General features: G+C 37.2%; 1 long non-coding RNA gene across 6 annotated transcripts; it reads left to right on the forward strand.

Moving 5' to 3' along the window:
* The first annotated feature begins 2,654 nt into the window (after positions 1–2,654).
* Positions 2,655–6,622, forward strand: LOC141653476 (uncharacterized). Of its 6 annotated transcripts, none has more exons than XR_012547415.1 (7): positions 2,655–3,158; positions 3,288–3,348; positions 4,141–4,196; positions 5,037–5,151; positions 5,235–5,361; positions 5,801–5,953; positions 6,393–6,622. It is a non-coding gene; the product is annotated as an uncharacterized LOC141653476 (long non-coding RNA). The 6 variants fall into 6 exon arrangements; XR_012547416.1 differs by having other exon boundaries at positions 5,068–5,151; XR_012547417.1 differs by lacking the exon at positions 5,235–5,361 and having other exon boundaries at positions 3,288–3,353.
* Positions 6,623–7,390: the final 768 nt, after the last annotated feature.

Here is a 7,390-nt window from a genome sequence, read left to right on the forward strand (position 1 = left end):
CAAATCACTCCGTAAATATACGTGTACCGCTACACATATTATTTACGTACTAATATTAATCACATTAATCAATTAGTACAATTTTAGTGAATTAACAATTAATTAACTAAAACCCGCCACATAAAATTTATTATTCAATTATCGCATAATTAAATAATAACAACCGCGCCTCGAGTTCGCAACTCGAAATCTATCTAAAAATAATAGACTAACTATTAGTCAATAAATCAAGAGACTAAATAAATTGTATCTCATACATTTAATTAGTTGTCAATTGGGGTTCGTTCCTTTAGGTGTGACCGAAAGGGGTCAGTTGATCACCGCCGTCTCACGACAATAACGTCAAACTCTAGTCAGTCAACCGTTATCGATTTACGTTAATCAACTGACGAGGATCAAATAATTAAATATCCTGATGATATTCCTTTAATGAGATTTATTATGTAAACGCACTATTGAGGAGGACACTAACTCCAACAATCTCTCACTTGTCCGACACAAGGTGTGCGCTACCAATTCTCTTGTCTGTTTTAATCTCCCACTCAATGCATGGTGTCTTTCAGGTTGCACTTGCACATGAACATATCGCGAGTGGTTTTCTCGATCAGGAGTGTGACTACCTGACCGGAAAAATCTCCCTCAGATTACTTCCGAGCGTGGCCACACATTTATAGTCACAACTCCTCGAGTGGCCTTGAGATATAGTTACCCAACGTGGGTGTACAATTCCTCTATGCCATATCTATCATTTCCCAATACAGATCATCATGACTCAGAAGATGTCCTTTGGCCTCCTTTCACGGCACGACCTAGGACAAAAACCAAAGTCACTCAGAAACTGCTTTGACTTGGATAATAGTCTCCAGTCAAAAGAATCGACTCATAGGAACATCTTAGAGATCCCTGCCACGACCAGGCGTCTATAATAGAACTTAGGGACTCTCTAAATGGTCACTGTGCGGCAAAGTGTCACACACTCTGCCTATGTAATCGACTAGTCATCACGTATGACCTCATGGTGTTGAACAACCATCAATCGACTTACAATCTAGTCACTCCGAGACGTCACCTCATTAAGTGACTAGGGACAAAATAAAATGTTCATCTTATTCACTTGAATAGTGTTCAACATTGTGTCCACAACTTATTCAGATAAACAAGGTATTAAAAATTTAGTCACACTAAATAAAAGATTCAAAAATGCATGCAAAAACAATGAATGCGATTATCATATATATAATAAGAGATACACTATCCAATTATTACATATCCATAATCTAAAGAAAATCTGGTATTCGTCTCAATCCCATTGCGACGACATGACCATCATGCTTAGCCTTTGATAAAGGCTTGGTTAAAGGATCAACAATATTATCATCTGTCCCAACCACACAAATGTCAATTTGCTTCCTTTTCACATAATCTCTAATTACATGGTATTTCCTTTCAATGTGTCTAGATTTGTTACTAGACTTCGGCTCTTTGGCTTGAAAAATAGCTCCACTGTTATCACAAAATAGAGTGATCAGATCTTTGGCGGAATGGACAACTCCTAGTCCCTCCATGAATTGCCTAATCCAAACAGCTTCCTTTGCAGCCTCACACGCTGCAAGGTACTCAGCCTCTGTTGTAGAATCCGCGGTAACGCTTTGCTTGAAGCTCTTCCAGCAAATAGCTCCTCCATTTAGCATAAACACATAGCCGGACTGGGATTTCATATCATCCCGATCGGTTTGGAAACTTGCGTCCGTGTAACCTCTTACACGCAACTCAGTTTCTCCTCCAAACACTAAGAACGAATCCTTAGTCCTTCTCAAGTACTTAAGGATGTTTTTTACGGCTATCCAGTGACTCTCACCAGGCTTCGCTTGATAACGACTTGTCATGCTTAAGGCATACGCAACGTCGGGACGAGTGCAAATCATAGCATACATGATAGACCCAACAACGGAAGCATAAGGAAAGGTCTTCATGTGTTCAATCTCCTTAGGGGTAGAGGAAGACTGTGACTTGCTCAAAGTAATCCCTTGGCCCATAGGCAGAAATTCTCTCTTGGAGTCTTTCATATTGAACCGGTCAAGAACTTTGTCAATATAAGCTTCTTGACTCAATGCTAGTATCCTTTTGGACCTATCTCTATAGATCCGGATACCCAAGATTCGTTGTGCCTCTCCCAAGTCCTTCATCTGGAAGTGTTTCCCTAGCCACTCCTTAACGGAAGTGAGCGATGGAACATCATTCCCGATGAGCAATATGTCATCCACATATAGGACAAGGAATGCAACCTTACTCCCACTAAACTTCATATATAAACACGGTTCTTCCACACTTCGAGTGAAACCGTATTGTTTAATAACATGATCAAAGCGATGATTCCAACTCCTAGATGCTTGCTTAAGACCATAGATGGACTTCTTGAGCTTACACACCTTCTAGGGTTAGATGTATCCACAAAACCTTCAGGTTGTATCATGCACTAGTAGAATTAAGGCGGTTGGCATCGCCACAGTGGCATCGGTTTTAGAGAAAACCGATGCCAAATGCAGTTTAAATAGATATTGGCATCGGTTATAACTATGGAACCGATGCCAATAGTGTTTTCGGATAATTGGCATCGGTTGTAAATATAAAACCGATGCCAATTTAGCAATATTGCCATCGGTCGTAAGATCAGAACCGATGCCAATTTTATGCAAAAATGTGAACAATAAATGACATCGGTTGTTTGTTTGAACCGATGCCAACTTTTTAAGAGTAGATTTTTCTAGAAAGTAATAAGATCGTGTACTAGCTCTAATCTAACTCTTCAACTTTTCACATTCCAATATTCCACATTTCCACTCCGTCCTCAACCACGCAGCAGCCTGCTTCTCCGTAAGCCCACACGAGTCACGGCCATCACAACGCCTTCACGCAACCAACGCCACGCCCAGGCGCAACGACCACGACCTGAGTTTGCTTTGTTTGCCCTAGTGACTACCGACAACCGCCACAATCAGATCGTGTACTAGCCTCCATCAGATTTAGTAATGGTGGTGTGGTCGCGCATTAGCCTTCAACGACGGCGACTGGTCTGTTCAGCCACCATGGCACAACCATCGTCTAACAGCTAACGCCTTCACCTAATATCCCTCCTCTGATTGAGTTTCAAATTTAGGGTAACTATTATGGTTGTAATTTTTTTTTTTATTAGGGCAGGTAACAAGTTTTAGATTGATTTTATTTTAGTAGTTTTGTGTAAAATCTAATTGGAAATTACTGGTAACCTTTCTAATTTGATGTTGCAGAGATGGAGATTACACTTTTTTAGATGATATTTGAACCAAAGATCTTAAAAAACCCAGTAAGGTCAGGTTTGTCATCTGGGTCTTTGATTTTTTTTAATTCTCATGCTAATTAATTTAACTGATTATGCTTGGAATTAGTGATGTTTAATATGGTTATCTAGATATATTAAACATGTTTTTTTGCTTATGTGATGATATACCAAATCATGAATTTGGTTTAATTGATTCTTTTGTTAACTGTTTGATTAAATGCCTGAATGACAAAATAGCCAAGATAGTATAACTACTTGATTGGTATACCTTGATAAGTACCTATGCCTCAATTTCAGATTGAGAAGTCGTAGTTTTATTGTTTGTGTTGTATTTCAATTCCTCAAAATTAGTGTCCAAAAAACATTGCAGTGAAATTACTTCATTTTTAGTTTGATATTTGTTGCTTCTTTTCCTATTTGCTTGATCACATATGTTCTTTTGTGTGTGTCATAATGATTTTGGGTCTAATTCTTAATGTTAAAGCACATAATAATGTGACTAAAAGTTGCTAACAATGAAGCAACTACAAACATTGTCCAATAGGGTTGACCATACCCTTTTAGTATACACTTGCTATATTAACAAGTGTTGACCATACCCTTGTACCCTTGTTAATATGCATATTTGTTTGGGGGACCTTAATATGTCATTTGTAGTAAAGTGACAGTAAGACACGGACTTTAGTTCAATTATGAACCATATGGAATGATAGTTGATCATTTACAGTTCAGCCTTCTTTTATAACCCACCTTAGTTGATTTGGTGGGAGTCCGTGACACATTGTGGTAAAGTTGTTTGAAGCTCGACTTTCTCATTGCAGGCAAAGAAAAATGAACAATGTGAGGAGAGACTAGCAGATAGATTGTGTCGAGTAAGGTAAAAGTTGATTCATCTAGTTTATAAGAATTTTAGTATTGTTTTTAAAATCAAGTTTTATATATGTAACTTATTAATTAAATATAGGTTTGGCAAGAGAGGTTTTTGTTGTATATGCACATGTATTCCTTTTCTTTAATCATCCAAAATCTTAAAACGGTAGGGTCATCGTCTGATGCTATCAATGGGTGTTTCAATTTTTTAAGGTTTTCAATTTAAGGAACTGGTGTTGAGTTTTTACTGTATTGGGTGGTTTGTATTTTGTTATTGATTGTTAACTGCAACTTCTTCTGTTAGATATTAGAAGAATGAGGCTCATGCTTGTCTCTGAGTGTTTTTGTGTATTTTTTCTTGCACAAAATGGGATTGTAGTGTACTGGTTAGCAATGTCTTAAAAAGGAAAATGAAGTAAATCTAAACGAATACAGGGAGTAATAATTTAGTTCATACCAGGAAGCCTTCATGGTGCCGAATATTTAAGGAAAAAAGTTGTAACGGTCATTGCAAATAGGGACTTGAGCTCAGTATATAAAACTAAGGTATTAATAATGAAATAAAACTTGGATATGTTTCTATGTTTCCATGTCCAACACCCTTGCCCGAGTTAAAGTAACATAGCGAGCGATCCCTTCTAAACGTACTTAAGGTGAACTTAAACTGATATCCTTGTGTACTTGAACCAGTGATCTTTTGTGACTGAGATTGTATGTATCTTTTTCTTACTTGCACATAATGTTTTTTATTTCATTGGGCCTGTATCCTTTTATCAGTTTTGTACAGATCGTGTTGGAAATAATTTCTTATTCAGTTTATATGTTCTTTTTCATTTTTATTCTGTAGATAAATTGTCACATAGTGATTGTTGCAACAGGAGCCACAGCCAGGAGGCTTCGATTACCCAGGAAGGATTAGGACTTTAGCAAAGGAATTTGTGCCTGTGCAATATGTAAGATAGGTCAGTTTATTTGCTCTACTACTTGAGAATAGCTCATTCTATGATAATATTTGATTTATGTATAGTTTATTTGCTTCTCATAGGGCCTCTAATGGTGAGAATGGACATGACTTGATAAGACGTTAACTAAGTGACTAAAAGAAGGGCTGAGGCAGATGTGCTACTGGTTAAGAATAGCTCATTGTGAATTAGTTATGCTTTTTTTTAGGGGTATTTAAGTGATTCTAGTTCTAATTTATGCTCTTCTATGTGGTATCTAATTTCAAATTTCACAATTTCAATGTTTAGGTCGTTTTAGTTATCTTTTCACTTCTCTGTCTCTTCATTCCTCTCTTTCTTTTGACTTCAATGGATCAGACTCACAAACTCGGTTCAGATACTCGCTGTTTCTCTACTCATTTTTTTGCTTTGTGTTCCTGCATGTTTGTTGTTCTGATGCATATCAATAGTTCAGATACTCGCTCTTTCTCTAAATTCTGCAAGTGAAAACATGATAATTTACGCACTTGCTGATGTTTGTTGTTCTGATGCATATCAATAGTTTCCATATTTACTAAGAGAAGTTCACGAATATGTTAATCTATGCATTCCTATTGAATATTTATCGGATTCTGGCGGCCTGAGTTGGATTGAATGGTGCTTAATGCAGGATTATGCTATTATAGGCATTCAACGCAATTTGAGGGCTTATGCTGGTGTTTGTCAACTGCAATTCACAACCATACCGTTGACATGTTTTCATTATGGGCATTGGTATATGATGACTGATCCCACTAGGGAGTATTTGGTCGTCTCTTTTCAGGTACTTGCTAACTGTTATATGTTCATCCTTCAGTCTTAGTATTCTGCATTAGTATTCTGCATTAGAGCTGGTAAAAGATACCTGACCTAAGAAACCTGACCGGTGGTGAATCCCCATGCGTTTATGGTGTTATAAGAACTCAATAACACAAGTTTCCATTGCTTTTTGCCACATGTTTGTGACATTTGTGTTAATGTCTTCTTTTCTGATGCTTAGTTTCGGAAGTACTTCGTTTAGGATCAACTTTTAGTTGTGTAATTGCAGAATATGGCCTACTTTCCTCACCATTCAGTATAAAACAATTTTAGTTTATTTCTCTTTCTAAGTTGTTCTAAGTCGTAGTTTAGCTAATAATATATTGTTCTTGTTTACTGTGTGTTTCAGGTTTAGTAATAACACTGCTAAACAATATATTGTTCTTGTTTACTGTGTGTTTCAGGTTTAGTAATAACACTTGAAGAAATGAACGAGGTTCAGGAGGCTTTGGCTTTATATTGTAAAAAAAAATTAAAATATATATGATGTAGTGAACGGTTGATTTACATACTCGAATAGTTAGAGGTTTTCATGTATGTGATTTTGTTGTTGGATACAATTCGTTGAATGGTTGTATTGGATTCGGATTTGTTGGTATTGAAGTTATGAAATTTGGATTGTTCAATTTATAAAGAGAGATTGTCGAATTTTTTATAGCTTTTAGAAAACAAAATGCAGTTAATATAATTTATTTATTGGTTAGGCACGTTTGTTTTTTCATTGTTGTAATTGATGATTGACATCGGTTCCTAAGTTACAACCGATGCCAATAATGCAAAAATTGGCATCGGTTTTTATGGTACAACCGATGCCAATATGTGTAAATTCCCATCGGTTACAACCGATGCCAATTGAATAATAACCGATGCCATATGTGTAAATTGGCATCGGTTCATGAACCGATGCCAATTCAAAAAATGTCATTGGCATCGCCCGCATTGGCATCGGTTGGGAACCGATGCCAATCACTGTTTATAACCGATGCCAATTGCATTAATTGTACTAGTGATGTGCACTTCCTCAACTAGAATCCCATTCAAGAAGGCGGTTTTGACATCCATTTGCCAAATCTCATAATCATGAAACGCGGCAACCGCTAAGATTATCCTAATGGACCGAAGCATAGCGACTGGAACGAAGGTTTTGCCATAGTGTATACCATGAACTTGGGTGAAATCTTTTGCCACCAATCTAGCTTTGTAAACATCTACATGTTTATCCACGCCGAGCTTAATTTATATTTCCATTTACACTGAAGGGGTCGTACTCCCTCAGGTAAATCCACCAAGTCCCATACTTGGATCTCGTAGATGGAATCCATTTCGGACCGCATGGCTTCTAGCCAAAGCGAGGAGTCCGGACTAGACATAGCCAATTTGTAGGTAGTGGGTTCGTCAATTT

The sequence above is a fragment of the Silene latifolia genome, chromosome 4 (assembly GCF_048544455.1).
Source record: "Silene latifolia isolate original U9 population chromosome 4, ASM4854445v1, whole genome shotgun sequence".
Lineage (NCBI taxonomy): Eukaryota > Viridiplantae > Streptophyta > Magnoliopsida > Caryophyllales > Caryophyllaceae > Silene > Silene latifolia.